The sequence below is a fragment of the Pararge aegeria genome, chromosome 3 (assembly GCF_905163445.1).
Source record: "Pararge aegeria chromosome 3, ilParAegt1.1, whole genome shotgun sequence".
NCBI lineage: Eukaryota > Metazoa > Arthropoda > Insecta > Lepidoptera > Nymphalidae > Pararge > Pararge aegeria.
Window position 1 is genome coordinate 1323468 of NC_053182.1, and position 23507 is coordinate 1346974.

A 23507-nucleotide genomic window follows, 5' to 3' on the forward strand; every position below is an offset into this window, starting at 1 on the left:
AACCGGGAGCATGAACTCAAGAAGGATTTTTTCTACATAAACTTTTGCAAGACCTTGTATAAGAGCACTCAGCTCCACAGATAATCCAATTCGATTTTTTACGCCATTGTGTGCCATGGAGCCCTTTAAATGTGAAACGACCTTTAAATAAGTAATGTTTCTTTTCAGAAGCGGCGCACGCGCAGGCTCTCGCGGGGAAGGGACAAGCGCGCGAAGCTAGGCCATTTCGCGCCGAACCTCCTCGCGCGACGTATGTGTCGCGTCGCTTGCAGTGCTGAGCGCGTTTTCGATGTTTCCGTGTCGTCTGTTGTGCTCCTATTGACATATCTGTGTGAATTGTGCTATGGAATCTGTTTGTGTGTTCAGGTCGCCCTAAAGGGCTGGTTTTGTGTGATTTGACTGCCACTGGAATTATTGTAATTGGTAAGTTTTAAAAATCTTCTTCTAACTTTTAAAGTAAAATCTTTTGAATTATCTTATTTAACAACATTCCTTGTATTTAATTATGGTCTGCTGATAATTAAACTTGAGGTTTTAAAAATGCGATATCTCTCACTAACGCTTACTTTTACTTAGTAACTTTAGAGTTCTTTGTATAATATATTAAGGCGTTAATAAATTATAAAAAGGATAATTGTCAACGTCAAACTGCCGTCCAGTAATTTTGTATGAAGCTTCTCGAATCTTAAGTGAACTATTAAATTTAATTGCCTCAAGTATTTGTGTTTAGTCTTGACCTTCGAGATGTAACATAAAATGTTTCAGACCGTGCAGCCATTAAATTCGTTAGTTACAGTTAATCATAAAGTTAAATGTATGGAGTTATGCACTTAAAGTATTTTTCAATTGAAGTGGAAATAGTTTGTTTATATACGGTATACCTATCCTATTGGTTTAATTTTTCAATATTACCTTTATTTATCAAGCCTTATTTGTGTAGTCGGTACTAGGCAAGCAGAGCTTTCTAGGAGTTTGTTCTACAAAATGTTATAAAATTACCAATTTATCAAGTATGTATAAAGTAAGCTACCTGCAGTTTTAGTTATTTAGTTTACACGAAACATTTATCTATTTACATAATGATAATCGTAAATCAATTAATTACTTTGCCTCATTTTTGGTAACTTCTTTATCTTTTCTTTCGTTTTGGTAAAATTTTTCATATTACGCATATATAGGTACTTCGTTTTATTCCAAAGGCTTGCTAATCTTCTGGATAAATATACGGGTATTCTCTTATTTTGCTAAGCAACAGTACATGCATGTGCAATGTTCCAGGAAAGAGATAAGTGAGTTGGTGTTTAGATAAAATATTGCCGAGATGACCGTTTAACAGCCTTTTAAAATCTCATAACCACAAAATATTCTATTAAGTACCTACCTAGTCAATTTTTCTTAAATGGATCATAACATTTAAATGACGCAGGTTTTTCCCGTAAAAACATATAAACAACGTGGTATTTTATAGCGCGAAGATGTTCCAACAGCAAAAACGAATAAAAAAAGAAAACTCCTCCTTTTGCCCCACTGCACTCTATTGGTGGCTAGCCTCGTCCAAGTAGACCCTGCGACAGCTTCAATGTCGACTCGCAAAAACTAAACTTTTCAAAAATTATTAAAAAAGATAAAACTATATTTACAAATCATACATATTAAATCAAAAACACCCTTTACATCAGTCTAAATAGCTGTGATTCCAGTAGCGGAAGAAAAAGTAAAAGGAAGTCGCAGTGTAGAGGATAAAACTACATGTTCAGTATATGTAGTAGGTACTTAATAAAATTAAGGTTTATAGCAGGAATTAAAAATATCATTTATAGAAGAGGAGAATAAATGTATACGAGGAAATGGGATTTAAAGTTAAGACTGATCATTTTGTATTAGTGGTAAATCACAGAGCAGGATAAAATTACGTGTTAATTGTACGCAAATTGAATTAATTACGATATCTAAGTCGTCACAACTTGTGAAGTTTTAAATGAATCATTATCTTTTGATTCCGTCATGAATTTAGTACGACAAGGTGTTGGCGTGACTCACTCTTTTTACGTTCAGTTCTTGGACTTTTTAGTTTCTTTTTGCGAATTGTCACCAAGTGGATTTACCATGTATAAACTCCATAAAAAACTTAAGTTCTTACTTTAAGATAAATACCAGTCGTCTGTATGTACACCATTAAATCTTTTATTAAACTAGTCTCGGTGAATGACTTCGTACAACTGAAATGTCGGGTTTTGCCTGACGATCATCTTCCAGAGATAAAAATGCGCCCGTATGATGCTACTTCTGTATTACATTTTATGAAAATTCTAGCAGCTTGCTATTCTTAGCGGAATTTATTATAATACTAGATGTGACCTGCGGCTTCGCCCGCGAAAATAACGGGACGCAGCGTACTGCTTCATAGCCTAAACCTACCTCAATAAATCAAATACCAAACGTAAAGTTTTTTCAATACAAAACACGGAAGTGTCAAATATTAAGTCAAATAAAAATATATTTAAATCGGTTACCATTTGGCGGAGTTATGGTGTAAAATAGTCAAACACTTTGATCCCCTTTCCCAAAGTAACCTAGCTGAAATTTGGGATAAAAAGTATCCTATGTCTTACCTCGTAGATTGAATTTAAACCGTGCAGTTTCATTTGAATTAATTCAGAATTCAACAGTCAGCTTGATGCGCGCGGCCATGATATAGACAGAGAGACAAAAATGAAAAAAATTACAGTTTTGGCTTCAGTATCGACTATAGAGTGCACTCGAATTTTTTATTAAATATTTAAATAGATAGATAAAATAGCTATATTGCAACAAAACACAAAGACAAAAATACATAGTATTAGGGTGCAAAGGGGGCCTTCATGTACAGTATTCGACCAGTTACAGTTTTATTAAAAGTTTTAATAGATAACTTCCTGATTTATTATATGATCCAAGTATTCAATAATTTACACAAAGTAGAACTATTTGTAAAGTTTAACATGCTACATATTTCTATGAATGTATGTTTATCACCAACATAGGTAACGAAATTCTGCGTAACGAACGAAAATGCCTCGTTCGCTGGTAGGTGCTAACTACTATAATGAACAAGATTGTAAATATATAACCGTACCTGTTTGAAAGATTCAGAACTTTACATTAGGATAAGAACCGGTCTTCAAAACAATTACAATCTATTATAATTATTAAAAGGTTTTGTACACCAGAATTCCGGATGGTAAGTATGTATGGTAACATTTTACTTTTTAACGCGGAGGAAGTCGCAATAAAACGCTCTTTAATACTATATAGCTGTAGGTTGAACTGACTGCGGCATCCTCATTTAACCTAAATCAAATCAAATCAATAAACACTTTATATTAAACCAAATACAAAGCTTTAGAACAAAAAAAAAACAATAGAATTATTTATTCAACTAATTATTAAAATTTAATTATTTCTACAGATACTAACAATAGGAGAAACCACACCTATCAAGTATTATTGTAAAGGTCTAATAGATAAAATCTCACGTAATAATATATGAAATACTCGGAAAAGTACATTGCATCTCTATTGTCATTTTATATCATTATTCCAACAGTGTCCGAAGGGTCGATTATAATATGAACCCTCGTGAAAACAATAAAACTACACTTTCTAAATGTTAAAGTACCTTTGTCGGCATTATAATTGCTGAAAGGAGGGAATACATTCCACGGTGGAGACATAACTTTAGACACGCAACGAAGTCCGAACAAGTGCAACGCACCTCAATCGCATGAAAGTGTTTTGTGTGACTAAAATCACACCCAAGTTTTGATGGGATAGTGTTGCTCTAGGCGCCAGATGGCAGAGATTCCCAAAATTCAATGTGAAAAAAAACATTTCGAGCACACAATATGGCGCTATTGTATGTTGCCTTTTTACACAAGTGTCGCCAGAGTCACGCAATAGGTACTTACTGATATTATAAATAGGAAAGTGTTTGTTTGTCCTTCCTTCATACCCTTACTAAGCTTCCAATTAACTTTATTTTTGGCCTAGAGTTAGTTAAATGGACTGAGAATAACATATGATTATTTTTATTCCAGGAAAGCAAACTGTCCCATGGGATTTGTATAAAGTAATAAACGGAGTCTAAGAACGCAACTTACTAGTTGATAATAAAATAATAAAAAAATCATAATTATTACCGATTGATTGATTCTGTGTCTGTCTGTGGCATCGTAGCTCCCGAACTCATGAACCGATTTTGATTCGGGAGCTATGTTTGATAAAAATCGGGCCACACTATCGGCAGTCAGCACAAAATGGCGAATTATGTAATTTTTTAAAACTTTCTCAGTATGAATATCAAATGAAAGGACTTGACTGGTAGAATACTATAAATAATTATAATACTATAAATATTTTGTCATGGGTTTTAAAATTTTTTGCTTTTTTATAATATGTGTAAATAAGTATTTACTTCCAAAGGAATAGGAATGCTCGCATTTGATCGGGCCGGGTCACGCGTTATGAGTATTATTTTACACTCATACTTGTTTCTTTGGTGCACATCACGAAGATCCAACAACTACAATTCCACTTTGAGTCGATTGTTTATGTCTGCGGTGGATGCTTTGTTGGAAACGGAAGCGCCCCGTTCCGTAGAATTGATATGATGAACGATGTTCGATCTTTTCATCTCCACAGTTACTTTAAAAGTATCTACAGATGTGCCGACAAGTCGGATGGCAATTGCCAACTCGATCAAACGTGGCCTCTAATTTTCTGTGACTTTTAACCCTATTATATCCTGTTGTAACTGAAGTTTGTAGAACATATTTAAATTAATGAATATTCTTTCAAAAAAAAGTTTAAAAATGGGTTTCGTTGAATATACTTTACACAGTTAATATCATAAAATAGGCTTACAAATGTTACGAACAAAGAATTCATATCTAATTATTAGAGCAGTGAAGTGGTGATAAGCACAGTGCTAGGTAACATGCCAAAGCTTGTGATTTAAGTTCACTAAGAATGAAAAAGTTCAAAATCTTTATTGCATATGAAATGTACCAAAAAATTGGTTCTTCCTGGTAATGCAAAGAGGCATTGTAGTAAAAATATATTATAAATATATTATAAATTTAAATAAGTCCTGTCAACCCATGGGTTCTATCGAACTCGTGATAAAAAGTCAGCTATACGTCGGTCGGACTTGAAATTGGCATGTCTGTAGATGCTTTTAATCTAATTTCAATGGCACTTACCCTTGGAATTCTACTAAAAGTGTTTAAGAGAAGTTAATGTCTGGATGTTAAATGACAAGTGGATGCAACTTGTATCTACTTGTTTCAATTTACTTACTCCTAATAGGACATGCAACTTGAGGATGTAATAGAAATCAGGATAATTGAAATAAGATCTTCGAAGTAGGTGGTCTCTTAAAGTACTGTCCGGTACAATAGAATAAATGTCGATGTAAAAGACAATACAAGCTTTTGCACACGGTGGGATTTACACGCGCAGTTTAAGCGTATGAGTTAAAAAGTAAGTATGAGTTAAACGTATGCTTGGCAAAAGACGTACACAAGTCAATATTACAAAATATTGACACAAATATTGCCTATGTATTGTGTTTGGTATTGAAGTATTTAAGTATTGATAAAAAATATACCTATCAATAATATTGACTGTGTGCAGCCAGCTTATTGAAACTTGCAACATTAGGTTTATGGTTCTAGTTTGCAGCGCTGTTGTCTCGCGTCTGCGGTCCGGCAACCATATTGTCGTGAGCAAATGCGATTCAGTAGTGAGAATTTAAATACGGCATGAAAAAAGAAAAATCTATACATCAGGTTTTAGCGACTAATGAACTGAGCGATTAAAATACCAACACGATAAAACAGTTATTTCTGTGCGAGTCAGGACAACCTTTATTTTAATGAGACAGAAGAAATTACCTCGACGGTAATTATTATCGATTGAAAAATACCTTGCTCTCAATAAAATTAAAAGTCCATTTTGTCATTGTCAACTTACGAATAAGTTATCACATTAAAAAAATTAGTTAATCGAGAATGCACTGATTATGTTATTTTAGTACTTTATCAATATAATTTTTTTAACAACTTAAATAACCCTGACATTGACATTTTTCACGACACTTTATTTAGCTTTAAGGCGAAATTATACTTAGAGTAATATTTTTCAAATTCTTTTTCTTAATTGTTTTAAATTATTTTTTTATTTTAAATTTAATCATTATTTTCATTTGTTTAATCTTACTATTTTGTTTTTGACTTAATTTAATTATTTTTAACCGGACTTACTTCAATGTTGTGTATACCAAGTAAGTGATAACTGTACTCGGACATTAAACTATAATGTAGAATGATCAATGATAATACAGTGTATCGTTGGAATATCTAATGAAATAAATAAATAAATAAAATATAAAGGAGGGTAGGTCGCTGATACCTATAGCACGGGGTTACCTAAATTAGGCAGCAGAGACCGTCCATACTGTTTGTTTGTGTATTACTAAATGTTGCAACAATACAAACATTTTTAATTTTATTTCATTTATTTATTGCGTAATACAGAAACAAAACTAAGAGTACTCATAAAATATTACAGGCAAAAGTCGACCTTATCACTATATATATGTATATATTCCTCTACAAGTTAGCCTTTGACTGTAATCTCACCTGGTGGTATGTGATAGTGCAGTCTAACATCATAGCGGGCTAACCTGTTAGGGAGTATGGTAGTCATTCCCCTAATCGGTTTCCACGCGACATCGCACCGTAACACTAAATCAATATTTCAACATTTTCCAATACTTCCAATAAAAGTTTCTCTTTCAATGTTTGTAATCATATTAAATTATTCGATTCGTTTGAATACATTTACTATGTAATCACACAAATTAAAATTCGCATTGCAACAATGTTCAATGTGGCTAAGCAATCATTTTAGCTTCACTGGTCACGCGCCAACCTCCAACACTTGTGGTTAAAATTAAGCAATCGTTTGGGGTATTTGGTAAATTAATCCCTGGCCACAGGCTTCCTAGACCCACCACGCTGTTAGCCTGTTCCGATCCGGGTTGGTGGGCTTTAACGAATATCGTCACAAATAACTGACAATGACTGGGACCGACGGCTTTATGAGCTAACCGCCAATTTTCCAACACCCCGAAGTTTTCCGGGCCGGTAATGAAAATTGTTATAACAGAAAAAACACAATAAGAACCTAAAAATTATTTGCCTTTTAAAAAAAAATAATAGTGACTAATTATTGTGACATGCATGAAACCGAAATTGTACGAGACATGAATATTTATTTTTACTCTATTATTATCTGTGTGTCTTTGTTACAATTACAAGGGTCAAACTTTTTTTATTGCTACGCCCTGATAGGACCCCATAACCATGTTAAGGTATGGATGCAAATAAAAAGGTTTAATAAAATAATTATACTTGTGTTAGGGCCATTTCATGTGACATTTTGTAGTGTTATTTCTTAGAAATATTAAAAGGATTAAAATTTGTTTCTCTGTAATTTGCTATCATTTTAGCTTAGTTTCATTTAGAATTCCTATACAACCGAATAAGATTCAGTAAATCATTTAAGGTAATCGTTGTTGAACACCTTATCATTACAGCTTATATACTTTACGTGTATATAGGTAGTGCAGTTGACCGCATTTTTATCTGTCTACCAGTTATAACAAGTTTACCTTCAATATTGTCAGTAACTTAACATTATTTTGCATCGTGCACCAAGTGTTGTTTTTATATCGGTCTGTAGGTATGTGGTACGTGCGTGCAAATTTCTATTTCACGGTTAATGGCGTGTTTAATTGAATTAATCGCTATTATTTATTGTTATTCCAAAAACATTGTTTATTTATAAACTTGATTTATATATGATGTTTTATGATCATTATAATAATAGAACATTGTTAAATACTGTTAACAATTTTTGGGGTTCACAGAAAGCTAGAAAAGCTGCATTCATTTTATTTTTATAATTTACTAGCGTACCCAGCCCGCTTCGCCGGGCTAAATTTTGCTTTATTTTATTTAAAAAATAAACTTACATCATTAAATTTTTAATTTAAGTCTCATAATATATTAAATCATTTATTTCCCTCCATATTCATTCTCAAAATTGGGGCACGACATTTATAGCTGATGTTATTATGAATATGAATGATGGCGGAGTAAATGTGCATTGTTAATAAATTCACCTAAACATTAATTTATTAATAAATGCTATAGTGGTGATATAACAATAATAATATAAGGGCTTATAAAAAAAAAAACAATTTATTAATGAAGGCTTTAGCACTAAATTTTCTTTACCTTTTTTCGGGGTGAAAAATGTCTCATGCCCATGCTAGCCATACCATGCTGCAGTGGAATGTTATACGCTATCGATGATGAAATTGCGTTTATTTGTCACCGAGATAACGTGTTCAGCTAGTGTCGATTGAATAGTGAACAGTGATTGTAAAGCGGTGCCGTGCTCCATTTTCTATGGGACCGAGAGCGAAGAAACCGAGATAAGAAAAGCAATTATTACTGTTTCACTTAATCATTAGACGTGTGACTGCTTGACGGTTTTGTAATCGATAACATAGTGACAAGTTACAGCCACCTACAGGTAGTACAGTATGTTAAGAATTATATGCTCGCACTAATATGCTTGAAGCGGTGATAGCCCAGTAGGTAGGACTTTGACTTCCCTATTGTGGAGCCGAGCTCGAATCCAAGCTTCCTCTAAATTTTCTAATCTAGGTGAAGGAAATCATCGTGATGAAAAATGCATGCTTTGGAATTACTATACCTAAGGTACCGTGATGGACTTGGCATCAGGTGGGCCAGCGACAATAATTACTGAATCGTGCAAAAATAAAAGAAGAGAATTTGTGTCATAAATGTACAAAGGTCTTGTGTAGGGAGGTGCAAATTCCACGGTTTCGTACCGCTTCGATCCAGCGGCTATCTGCGACGCGCTTGAAATCGTCTGTCCACCGTTGAGGGTCGTGAAACGCATGACATGAAATTCCGCAAAGTAACGCATGCATCCAATAAATATATCTTGGCATTAAATAAAAAATATTCTTATATATTCTCATGCGGGATAAGTAGTATCTTAGTACTCGCTGTTGCGGTTGAAAAAGAGCTGTTTGCCCATTTAAAAATGACGCGTGAGTTTTTTCGTAAATTAAACTGTTATTTGAGTGCGACAAGTTTACTTGGCGCACGCAAATTGTACTTAGCACACGCAAACTATCCTTGTCGCACGCAAAATAAGTGTCGCGCGGTAAGTGACTGGAAGCAACCTTACAAAACACCTACGTCCATCAGTGGACGTTCACCGGCTGATTCGATAATGGCTCTTATATTTGGATAAGTTATCATTCAAAAGTTCAAATGTAGAATCATTATCGTATCGCACACGCAAACTATCCTTGTCGCACGCAAAATGTCGTTGACAACATCGATAGTTGCAGATACTATTTGACGTTTTCAAATGTTGAAATGTAAATTTATTTGAACGAAAGTAATATACTATTAAGACTCTTCAACGTAGGTACTTTTCTTGCAGTGGCTTATTGTTTAGTTAGGATGTATACCAAAGTCCTTTTTTAAAGTCGGGCGCAGCGAAGTTGTTTTTTCGCCCCTGTTTGTTTAGTGGTGGTTAAATATTAACACTTTTTATGGTGGAATTCCATTTCACGCCTTGAAAACTCCAAGAATTTACTTATCAAAAGTTATATTTGATCCTTACTGTGCTCTTACCGCAACTATACAATATCTCGCTCTTAATTCATTGATGAAAGAATATTTAAAATCGAATTCATTGAAGATATGGTTTTGCTGTTTATTCCGATTTTGACTTTGTTCACTCCATTAATTTATGTTCCCATGCGACATCAATGTTGTTTATTACATAAAGCTGTCAAGCCTCTTACAACCTCCCACAAAAACTAGTACTACGTTGTTCATTGACCAGCGAGTCTGCAATCTTGTTTCTCGAAAAAAAAAATCGTTTGTTCTTGAGCAAGCGGCAGCAATTCTCGCGGTTTCTGCATTCTGCTCCACTATTACAGATGCGTTGCACATTTTTGTGTGAGAATTGTCTTGACAATGGGCTTCGAAAGCTCTCACGCTCTCTTGGGCGGTTCTTGCGACAGTTGCTTGGGCTGCCGGCGTGCCGCTTGCCTTTGTGCTTGTGGTTTGAAGCCCTGAGGGTATAATGTTTCTCTTATGTCTTTCGACCGCATTTTGGGTTTTAGATACATATTAACACAGACTTAAGAACATACAGAACCCTCAATCAGCCATTATTGCATGTATATCTAAAAACAGTGAAAACGCCCTGCGCACGTCGCACTTCACACCCGCGTCATGCTGCTAGCTCACAAACTTTGCCCATTTGCTCCATTTTATATTAAACGTTTAGATTCAAATTCAAATTTATTTATTAAAAGACAACAATAAGTCCATTTGGGTTAGTAACAATGAAATCCTATAACTATGTTAGTACTTATCTATGTTAGTAACAATAAAAACATTAGAGGTAAAATAATTACTGTCAACTGCTAAATGGAGTGGAGTTACTAACCGTCTGTCCGAGAAACACTACTAAAGTGGAGTGGTTTTAGATGCTTATATTATGAGTCGCGTACACGGTTTTTGTATGTTCTGTAATATATATTAGTGATGTTAACGCTTAAATTTGTTAATAGTAATAAACAATCTTATCAGCTGAGGCTACGACTCAAAACTTATGATAAGAGAGAGTTATGCTCTAAGTGATAAAATAAGGAATTAGAAGATCTTTAGAAAAACCAGAGCTACCGACAAAGTCCAACGAGTCGCGAAGCTGAAGTTCCAATGGTCGGGGCACATATCTCGGGGAACTGATGGATTCTGGAGTCGAAAGGTGTTCAAATAGCGATCCACAACGTCAAATACAGCGTTGGTAGAATCTATAATAATCTTGGTAGTTCCAAGTGAACAAGCGACTTTAAACGAATCGCGGTAAGTGACTGGAAGCAACCTTACAAAACACCTACGTCCATCAGTGGACGTTCACCGGCTGATTCGATAATGGCTCTTATATTTGAATAAGTTATCATTCAAAAGTTCAAATGTAGAATCATTATCGTATTAGAGTAAAAAAATGAAAACAAGATAAAAAATGTAAATTGACCGTTAATTTTAACTTCAATTATATACTTTCATCTATGTTTCTATAACACTAAACTCAACTAAAATCCTCTTAATGTCCCTTTATATAATACTATTTTCTACCAGAAATCTTTCTCTCTTTGGAACTGCCGATCGGTGCACTCTTATAAACACAATTTAAGGAGCATTATCTATCGTTGTAATAGTATATTTATCACTGTTTACTTATTATAGATTTATATTTATTTGGTAGTATTTTCAAATTTTATTGTATTAGTATGTAGAATTTTGTTTTTTTTTAGATATATTGAATATCCTTAGTAGTTATTATGTAGTATATTGTACGTTTCTTTGACCTATACCACAATTAAATCATCTTACTCACATCCTGGGTTAGCTGGAAGTCACAATTTATGGTACATAATTAATAAATATATAAATAAACCACAGCTATCCCTATTTAAAAATAATTCTTGACAAATAAAAGAATCAGCTTAAGCTGAACTGTCGTTTATTTAGTGAGAGCCAATCTACCAACCTAAAAAAATATTAAAAGTCAATATAAACAAAACCACGTAAACTTGAAGGGTGGAAAGAAAAAACGATTGGAAGCCGAGATAAAACTGGTTAGGGAGACCATTTTTTTAATATTCTTGCATAAAAACTTACAACACTAAAGTATCAGTAACGTTATCTAATAAGATGACAGGCGAGACGAAACTAAATAGCCAATAGATCATTGAATCTATTGCCTTATTGATATTAATCACATCGAAGACTGCCTGCGAGTCTTTAATGGTTAGATTTATTTTAATTTTACTCTTACATGTCGAATCAATGACGCCTTCAATAAGTGTTAATGTGCAACTCCAAACAAACAATACATTTTGTTTATACAAGGATTTTGTAGTTCTTCTTATGTTCATGAAAATATTTTAAATTTTTTAGTTGTTGTGAATCTTTGCTCTTTATTTTACGCCTCTGGAATTACATGTTTTTATGGTAATTAATTATGTTAATTATCTCTATTCTTCAAAGTCTTGATAGAGTTATTTTGCTTTGAAATTCTTATTTTTGAAAAAGAAAAATAATTAATTATTTGTCGTGTTTAATTGAATTTAGAAGTGGGGTGGTTGGTATAAAAAGCCAAATTATGTGTTATTTTATGATCTTTTGAAAATGATAGACTAAAAGAAGCTATTGAGTTGTTTTAGAAGATTTTTACCAGCAATATTGGAAATGTACCACACAGTTCAAATGAGTTTATTAGCGTCATCAAATGTTATTGATTCTAAGAACTTGCAACTCTACCATCACTGATGATTGGTGACTCATGATCGCCAATCATCTGTGATTCATTTTCGCGATCTTTGCACAGCAGCGTAGTCTGTCTTAAATTTTAAGCCCTTATGGATTGGTTTTGAAGATGATTTTGTTAATAGCAACTGCCCGTGGCTTCGCTTGCTTATTAATTAACGCTACTATCTAGCAATAGCAATCCAATTTTCCATTTAAGCCTCACAAAAAGTTTTAATGCTAGTTTTCAGTCTATGCCACTTCACAATGATGAAGAGCTATTTTTCTTTTCCTTTGTCTATGTTTGTCTATGATTTTTTCTTGGTCTTGAAATAGTTTATTTATGTTAGTTGCCTTTTTTTGGATTTTTTATTCTGCTACTAAACTGGGCTTACATTCGAGGTTAGTCTAAACTGAGAAACGACATTTTTTGTTTTTCACGACATGGACCTTGTGGTACCGATTATATTATTACTAGGTAGGAAGCCGTTGAAGCGTAACAAGTATTTCACGCTATAGTAATTTACCACTACAATTTATTACAGTAATTTTTTAGGAAAGATATTTTTTTAAGCTCGGTTGAAAGTATTGATAAGTTAGAAGATAGTCAAACAAGGCTGAATATGCTTGATGGTATTCAATTTGAACGAGGTTGGAAACACCGGAAGCGTTCCGCACCTTTACGGATCGTATCAGAAATGATGTCCAAAAATATGGAAAGACCAGAAATTATATATCAGTGTATCAATGTTATTAACCCAAGTCCGGACACGGGTCTCCACCTTGCTTGCGAAATTCTACTGGACGACATACAGATACTTAAAATTTAGTCTTAAAAGTAAATTTAATTCTGAATATTGCTTCAAATAAGAAAAGCTATTCCTTATGTAATTAAATCAGCAATACTAATGTAGAACTTTCAATTCAAGAATAAATATGCTTCTTCTAGACACTCAGGTTTTTGTAATTGCGACAGTCTGTACTATCAAAAAATTAAGATTTCTCCGTCTTATTTTGAACCTCGAATGGTTTCTTATTAGTTAAGAATATTCAGAGTCGATAATTTATGCATAAAAACTAAAAGCAGCTTCAGTCAAGCGTATAGCACTCTTAAATGTAGTCATGTTACAGTAGATGTATCACTTGTTTGGGAGAAAGCATTTATTGGACAGCAGAGATCGCATTATTCACGCTTCATGAAGTGTCGCGTGTTGACTGCCTGGTTAATATTCTGGAATTTAACACTTTGTCTGCAATTCTTTGGACAATTTAAGAGCGTTCGGGGAAATTTTATATTTTTAAATTTTTCTGCACACTAACTTAGTTATTTTCTAATTCTGAGGTTTATCGTGGCATATACCAGCATCACAATATTCTTTACTTTTTACTTTAGTTTAATTTTTTTTTATTTGGGTCATTTCACAATTTTCTATAGTAATGATGCAAACTAATGTTGAAAAAACGCTAGAGCGCACGTAACGTTTAAAAAATATTGACTGTTTTGCCTAGAATGAAAATATATGTTCCTTTTAATTTTGGTTAATTGTTTAATGAATATTACTTTGAAGCAAGCTATTTAGTTTACAGCTAAATTATGAATCTTGATGCTTAATATGTAAAGTTGCATTATAATTATCTTATTTTAAAATAATGACATGTATGTGATGGCTTACAAAAGTTTTTTGTTGATGTTTAAAAATACCTTTATATTTACGTCATTCCTGATACGTAAACAGCTCTTTTTTGTCCTTTACATCGCTAAGTTAAATTAAAATTTAAATTATCTTTTTGTATAATGGACTAGCAGTGTTAAGGTTTAACTTTTTGTACACAATGTCATAGTTTTTACAAAAATGTTTCCATTGTAAAGTCTAAATATAGATATTTTAAATAGATTTAGATGTATTTAAAGTTCAACTCTTTATAATAAATACTATTGCACTGTAATTGTGAAAAGAGCAACTGCTGAAGTTCTTGTAGCCTTTCGGTAGAGTCTGCCCTCTGAATCGGTGCAAGAGTCACTATAAACAGACAGACCTAAAGAAAAAAAAACTGTTGAATGAACAACTAAGTATTATTATGATTGCTTATTGATTTTTAATTTCGAGATCACTACAACATCAATTGAACTACTGGTGAATACTACTACAAACGAAAAAGATTAATAACAAAATAAATAAATATACTACGACAATACACACATCGCCATCTAGCCCCAAAGTAAGCGTAGCTTGTGTTATGGGTACTGAGATAGCTGATGAATATTTTTTTATGAATATAATACACTTATAATATACAGATAAACACCCAGGCACTGAAAAACATTCATGTTCATCACACAAACATTTTCCAGTTGTGGGAATCTAACCCACGACCTTGGACTCAGAAAGCAGGGTCGCTGTCCACTGCGCCACTCGGCCGTCAAAAAAAACATACTGGTTTGGTTTAGGTATTGCAAGAATTGGACCGGAATAATAGTTGATGATATACTTTATTTGGTCCCCAAAACTATGCCAGTAATTTCATAAACGAAGACTAAAAAGAAGTCTGTTTTTATGCTTGAACTTTGAAAAAAAAAGTATTTATAAAACTTAAGTGGATCAGTTAGAGACCTGATTAATAACATGAAATTGAACATTCCAACGTGTTAGGCGAGATTTATTTGTTACTTAAGTACAACCGAATCCGGTGGCGGGTTCTGTTTACGACTACTTGAAGAGACCGACACGACTTAGGTTTGTAAATGCAAGAGTGTATTATGGCATACAAGTGCTTTTAAATATCCAATATTTTGCAATGCTGCTTTAGCTGTGTTTTGGTATAAAATACTGGTATTTCTATTTTATTTGATACCAAAAACTAGTCAGAAGTTTTAAAAAACCAATGTCTGAAAAATATTGCTACAAAAAATAGAAGCACATATTTATTAAAGTAGAATATTGAATGTGCCGTAGTAAGTTCATAATGAAAATAAGCATATGATATGAATTCCAATTTGTTACTACTGGAATTAAGCTATATTGTTTTTTTTTTTTATTTAGTCTTAATTGCAAGTGATTTGCCGTTGTTTGTTATGAAAGTCCATTATTTTTTTTTTCATAAAAACTTAAATAATTTGGATTGTTCAAATTCAAATTCTCAATTTCTTTGTTCATGTAGGCCTATCATAGGCACTTATGAAGCGTTCATACAAATATGTTTACATAATTGTAAGGGGATGGTGATAACTTCGTTCGCCAACTTAAATCTTAAGCTACGAGGGTTCCAAACGCGTCCTGGTCTAAGGAGAGTCCACAACAAACTTAGCCGGGTAAATATTTTTTTTGTTATCACCATCTCACAGTTTATTTAGCTATGAAGCCAGAGCAGTTCACACCCAAGCTTTTTTATCGTTTAAGTTTGTTGAAGATTGTTAATTAGTTTGACGGCTATATGATAAAAAAATCGTCAATAAAACATCAACAATTTCAAATTAGTAATTATCGGAATAGAAATTGTTTTTTTTTCATTGCTTAGTAAAAAATATGTCGTTTAGTCGTGTTGTATAAATCGCATCATGATTAGACTGTTTTCTTGCGGCCATGCGCAGGCGCAAGCACTTGACCATTGTTCCCTCTCGAGTGGCATTCCAGCCGTGGACATTGCCCTTACCGGCCGCATTGATTACTGAAATCATAATATAATATGAAAAAAATCTATTATTCATTTCATGTCGCCATTGTATGGTGAAATTTTTATATCAGTTGTTGGTTTGGTGATTGTACTTATATATATATATTGGCGCTGGATATCGAAGTAGTACAAACTCTTTGCAACTTTACTCTTTGCAAAGGCCTAGCTTAGCTGGACCGCGTACCCTATAAATTCATCGGTATTCTAGAATTGTTTATATGTATTAAAATGTCAAACTTCGAATTTATTTGTTTATAAATTTTTATGATTTTTTTGAGCCAGTTTGATCCTCTGCAGAATCTCCAATACGAGTTATGAATGTTTAAGGGTAGGCTTTTTATAACTCTTGCAATGCCTATCCTTAAGGTTTTTATAACTCGTACTGGGGATTTTCTTCATTTTATATCATCTGCATACCCTGTGCATACCCTCTATGTACGCCACGCCATGATATATACCCTTTTCATTCGGAGAACCGTGCGCTCTATTAGGCCTGATAATGATTTGTGGAGCGGAATAACAATATTAACTAAAAACCCGCCTAAAATTACTGTGAAATGGATAAGCCGCGATATAAATACATGGTCGTTATCAGCACAAACATCCAACATTCTGAAAGGGTGCTACCCACCGCCTGTTGCTAGCTAATAAAGAGATGCTTATCAGTGCGCCTTCGCAGCCTTGCCGGACGGATGCTGCCCGCGATCGCTGCGTAAATACGAACCGAATGTTTCTGTCAATGCCACAAAGTTAGCAGGAAACCTTCCCAGTTCGAAATCTTAACTTCTAAACAAATATTATAAACACAAATGATGAATTTATTGAGAGCTATTCTATCATACAATTTTTAGGAATTCTTATGTCTTAAATAAAATATAGCCTATATGGCTATGCATATCGGCTACGAAAGGTGCAGAAGTCCTTAATGGGTTTGACTATACGCTCTTGTAACATGATTCTGAAGGTAATTCTAATAATAAATAATAAATAAATATACTACGACAATACACACATCGCCACCTAGCCCCAAAGTAAGCGTAGCTTGTGTTATGGGTACTAAGATGACTGATGAATATTTTTATGAATTATATATACATAAATACTTAGAAAATACATATAAACACCCAGACACTGAAAAACACTTAATGCTCATCACACAAACATTTTCCAGTTGTGGGAATCGAATTCTGACGTACCAATGCATAAGTTCAAAACAATGAGTTGAAAAAAATATTAGGTAAAGCGTATTTGTAGTTATTATACAATTTCTGAGTTTCTTTAAGACAAGGCGAAAGCCGCTACCACAAAATTAGGACGCTTTTTTCCGAAAGAAATTTATACTTTCATACTATTTTGATTATTTTGTGTCAGGGTTTTTCTTTAACTGCGCAGATCCTTGCTGATGTATAAAACTTTGCTACAAATTGTCAAAAACGTTTGTACCAAAAATTCAAACACAGTTTAATATCATAGTTTTTTAAACATGATAATGAAAGATTTTAGTGGTTAATCAACGTTTATAAAAAATGAAATGTTTACTTACCACGACTCGTGGTCACGTCGGGACTGCGATGTTGCGATACGTCGAAATATCGACATATCTCAAGATATAACTATTTTTATTTTTAACTGTTAATAGTATTTATAATACAGCAGATTAGTCGAGGCGTGTGTCGGTGAGTAAGACCTAGGGGGTCGCCAGCTGGCTGCAATTGAGCAAATGAAGTCGGCGCCATGCCTATAACCACTGCAGTAATGTACTTCCTAAGGCAAACGAAATATGAATGAATGAATGAATGAATGAATGAATGAATTTACTTTTATTGCACACCACAAAAAGTACATAGAAAAATGAGAAAAGTATAACAAAACAAGGTATACTGGGCGGCCTTATCGCTTCATAGCGATTTCTTCCAGGCAACCAATGGCGAAGATAAAAAACAGGTACAGAAAATAGTTATGAAAATAATAAATATGTGAGAAATGAGTATTTAGTAATGAGCTTTTACTTATTTTGTTATCTGTAGACATATGCAATATTGTTATTTATTGAAAACTAGAGAATAGCCCCGATTTTGCACTGGTAGTTACTTGTGATCAATAATACCATTCCGCAGTAAGTTAATTTAATCTATCTCGTGATTTTTAGGAAACTTTTGCAATTAAATCGGACAAAAATATGTTTCTTATGACATCGCATTATACACATCTTTGAACTCATTTGCTTTTATCTACTATAAGAACATAATTATATATAAAACATACTATATTTAGCAGTTGACAGTATTTATTTTAACTGTAAGTTTTTCAACGGTTACCATAAAATGAGGTAAATGGGAAAAGTTTGTGAGCTAGCAACATTACTCGGGTGGTAAGTGAAGTGAAATATCTTGTTAATTCTGTGGCTAAAAACTTTTATTTAACTTGAACCCTCTTTCTTACTGGCTCTATGTGTTCTTCTTTTCTGTTGTCTTTTTTTATTTTTGTGGTGACACAGTAAAAGTGTATTCATTGATTCATAATTTAAACACCGTATTGCTTATTGCTTTTGCTTTGTTTTATAGTATGTAAAGATTTGCAATAAACTTACTGTAGCGGTCTCCACATCACCAAACTAGATGGCGCCACAAAAATTCTGCATCGCGCTAACGAAGTGTCACAATAATTTACCATACATACTACTTCAAAAGATGGAAAGGGTGATTTTCCTATTGTTACGGTCTAGCGTATCATCGTAGCTCCCGTACAACTACTCAGGTACTAACTTATTTTGTTATCTTTATTTTCTTTATGTATAAATTTCAAAAAATTATATTAACTATCGCCAAGGCCTTGACTGACAACTTTTTCTTCTGTGGATGCCTCGATTTTGGCCATCCTATAAATAAATATAAGAAGAAGCAAGGAAGAAATCGAATACATGCGTTACTTACCGATAAAATAATTATAGGAATATTAATAGATACGGCAATAACGCCATACTAGCGTAAACAAAAACTTTTATCTCCCCAGATGTTTATATCGCGTTTTATGAACTTTCCTCCAAAGTCACGCAGCAAACCGTTATGAAAAAAGTTTATGGTCTCCTATCTATAGTTTATCGCTGGTGTCGGACAAACAAATAGTTACTTTTATCAGTACCCTTAATATACGATATGAATGCTCGCAAACGTGTAGTCGCTTTCGCGCATCGAAACATTAAACCGTCATAGCATAATGTACCTTATGTCAGTTATTTTAAAGTTATAAGTTCTGTACCAATTTTTTTTATTTTACAAACGTTGTTAAAACGACTAACTGTAGAGTAGCAGTGAAGTTTGAGCTTTAAAGCAATAAAAATAAGCTTCGTTTTTATACTCAAAAACGACTTTGATCGACGATTTGATATAGTACTAATTTTCCTATTATAGTATTAAGGACTACGTTAACGATAGAAATGCTTGGGTGTAAATTATTGCTCTAACCGGGTTGCTTCTTTAATAGTTTTTAAATGACAATGTGAGATGGTGATAACGAAAAACAAATAACAACAGGCTAAGTTTTTTGTGGGCTTCTTCTTAGCGCGTTTGGAACCCTCGTAGCTTTAGTTTTAAGTTGACGAATTTATCCATCAACTCACTCCTATGTCATATTTTACATGTAATGTACGCATCAAAAGTGCCATCTATGTGCCTGTTTGAATAAAGAAATATTTGACTTTGACTTTGACTTTGAATGGACTAAGCAGATGACCCAACTGATAGTAAATCGAAAACTGTCGCCTGTAAACAGAGCAACACTTTTCAACTTTCCGCCCTGTGTCCATTAACCTGAGGCGTAGGTGTTGACCCTCACGTGTCTGTAACTACACCGGTAACCACTCTCTTCAGACAGCAACACAGCATGGCAACAATGCTGCTTAGCAGCAGAAAAAAGTCGAAAAACTCCTGACACGCTCTGAAACCAAAAGCTCTATAACTACTTAAAAAATTGGTTGTCTGTAAAGTCGGTTTACTGACGATAGTTGAACGTGACAACGTCGTAAGAAAATACTGATGGAATGGTTGCATTTTTCAAAAGAAAATTTTAATTTTATTTGTTTGATAGATATTATCGTTGCTATAAACAATTGACACCACATTCACTTTTCACTGCACTTCTTCACTTCCGAAAACATGTAAATGTATTATTAGAAGCTGTCCACGCGGACGCATCGCTCACTCAAGTAGGAGAGAGACAGATGTCGAACGCGGAGGCCGACTGTGCCTCTTTGTCGCTCGTTCCGCGCTCTCGCTTGCACTTCAAGCCTTGAATGGAACGCCTCATAGCGAGGTAACGCCGCATGCGTCATATTTTTTCGTGCGTGCAGCCAGCCGGCCCATCGAATTATAAGACGTTGTCACGTCAAAAACGAGCGTTCTAATCTCGTACTAAGGGCAGCTATGGTAAGGTTCGGTCGAGCATAGTTGCGCGTTGGCTGCATCACGCACGCCTTGAATATTGATGAATTATTATAACTGGATACTCATCCGCCTGTCACCCAGCTTGCGAATGCTTTGGCTTTTGTCCTCTTAGGTGCGTGATTAAAAGCTATAAGCACTGCTCGTCAGATCACTAAAACTTCTCTATTTCGGAGTATTCATTGACGAAAAGGAAATTGACGAACAGGTGGCTCACCTGATGGTTAGTGGAAAACAACTCCTATAAACAGATGAACACTTTGCTAGGCATGCAGGGAAGATGTCCTACAAAGTGCCATTAGTGTTAAGCCTTATGTAATTTCACCAGCAACTACGCTCTTCAGATAGGTTCCTGGACCCTGCGTTCAGGTCTTGACAAGAGTTTTTAGGTATTTTGTTTTCTCTGGTAAAAGAAATTTAGTAACAGCCTATGACGATTCCGTGTATAACTTTTTCTCGTTGACTTGTTTGTTAAGTCTGAGCAAACTCAAGGAACGCTCCATTAAGAGGTAAAGTGGTAAAATAAGACAAATTATGACAAACACATAACTATGTCTCATTTTACCTGTTCTTTAATTCTGAAAGCCAAATTAAACTAGATCCTTGCCTCAGCCATAAAACGTGATAGATTTTTGTCGCAAATAACTTGGTCTCGCTTTAAATGTTCTTTAAGTCTAGGAAAAGCCAAAGTAGACTATAAAGATTTTACTCTTCGTGTAAAAACTAAATAGATTTATGTAAAACAAATGACTTTGACTCGTTTTAAATGAACTTTAAGTCTGAGCAAAACCAAAGTAGGTAAATGCTCAACAGGTAACTTTGTCTCGTTTTAATTTTTTCTTAAGTCTGAGCTTAGTCAAAGACGTACTCTTTATGGTTCACAGCTGTATACTGACGGTACTGTAGGCCCAGTTTATGCCTATCTTATCTGGTATCGGCGGTCTGGTTTCGATTACGAGCCGCTCTGTACAAACACAATGGGCAGTTTATCTAAGCCCTGTTCTGGCGAGCGTTACTTATTTGGAGCGTAACGCGAATAAGCATTAATGAGATCTGTAAGTTAGCTGGATTCAGTTATTTCGAGTTCACGTTATTGATCTGTTCTTGTTTATTGAACCGAGTAATTAAAGCGGTTACAGCAATTTCGTTTTCGACTTAATATACATTTTTTGGTATCGTTATCTACTTGCTGTACAAAATGCCTTGGTTATGATAGATCCTCATACAAAAATCAAAATTACAAAAGTTTAAATTCAAAATTCAAGTATTTTATAAGCAATTTTGAAACGTCAAGTCAGTCAGTGTGTAGTGACTCTATCACCGGTTTTGAAGGCAGATTCCCCTGAGTAGAGCCGGCAAGAAACTCAGCAGATTGCTCTTTTCGAACATCATTGTATAATTTAACAATCTTTAGAATCTTGCGACTATTTTGAACTATTTGAAGTACCTAAGAAAAAGGCTTCTCTGGCTTTAATTTTACATGTGCTTTCTTCTTTTGTTATGAAACGTAATCTTTATCATCATCATCATCATCATCATCATATAAACCCATAAACGGTTCTCTAAAGGGCACGGGTCTCCTTTCACAATCAGAAGGGTTTAAGCAATAGTCCACCACGCAGACCCGGTGCGGATTGGTGGACTCCACACGCCTTTGAGAATATTATGAAGAACTCTCAGGCTCAGGCAGGTTTCCTCACAATGTTAACCTTCACGGTTGAAGCAAGTGCACTTTTAATCACTTAAAACGCACATAACTCAGAAAAGTGTTGCGTGCTGAGATTCTAACTTGGTCTACTGAAAGTGAAACCGAAGTCGTAACCACAGAGCTATCACAGCTACAACATCTTACATGTACCTATTATATATATAATACAATTTTAAGCAATGGAAACAATGATAAAGACATTTGACACAGTAATAAAGATTTTTTAATAACATAGGCAATAACTTTTAACGATCTATAATAACAATATAGAAGTTATAACCCGGAATCTTTAGCTGCAACCCACGCAGTAGTGTCGCGAGGCCATCAAATTGCATCAATTATCTCAGTTTGGGAGTAATTCGTAACGGACCGACGGACGGGCAGCGGGAAGCAGGCGAGGAGTGTTAATTGTTCTTTAATTGAATGGAATTAACCAACATGGCAAGATAGCCTCGCTGATATCTTGTTTGAACTAAGAAATGGCTTTAAATGGAGTTAACATGGCGTCGTTTTGCTCTCGTATAAATCTTAAATGCAACATTTAGGAATTATCTAGATGGAATAAAATATTTTTGCCGACGATGCGGTACTGTTGCGGTTATCTGAGTCATTCTATTTTATCGTTCAACGTTCAGAGCTCTCGTTTATCCATGTATATGTAAGTAAAATGCGTAAGATGTTCGTAAAATGAATAGTGAGGGATCTGACAGGTGAACACAGGTAATAAACAATGCTCCGAAATAAACTGAGCAGTAGAATATGATGATGTTGAGTAAAGAAAAAGTTGCTTGGAAGCAGGTCGCCTAGCTTTTATGCCCAAGAAAGAAATATTATTGTTAAATTATAATTATAATTATAGATGTTGCTGGAAATAATGTCATGGTCCCTAACTATGGGCCTAATAAGAAGGCTCAGAGTCAATTAGCGGCAGTGGCGTGTATAGTGGGTATGCAGATGATATAAAATGAAGAAAATCTCCAGTACGAGCTATAAATACTTACTTAAGATTTTTATAATTTTTACAATGCCTATTCATAAGTTTTGTATAACTCTTCTGGAGACTTCATTTTATATCATTTTTATACCCTGTAAATACCCTCTATGCACGCCACTGCTCAGTGGGCGATGGTTCTCTCGAACTCTAGTTCTTCTACTGGTGTTCTAATTTCTGACTGGATCGCGTAGAGATACTCCTAGCGTAGCCCTTTCAAT

General features: G+C 34.3%; 1 protein-coding gene across 1 annotated transcript in view; it reads left to right on the forward strand.

The window, feature by feature from the left end:
• Positions 1–225: 225 nt before the first annotated feature.
• The window catches only part of LOC120637266, a 102089-nt gene continuing 78807 nt past the window's right edge, over positions 226–23507 (forward strand). The window contains exon 1 of the mRNA XM_039909019.1: positions 226–423. The gene's annotated coding sequence lies outside the window, so the exon portion shown is untranslated. The remainder of the gene's footprint in view (positions 424–23507) is intronic.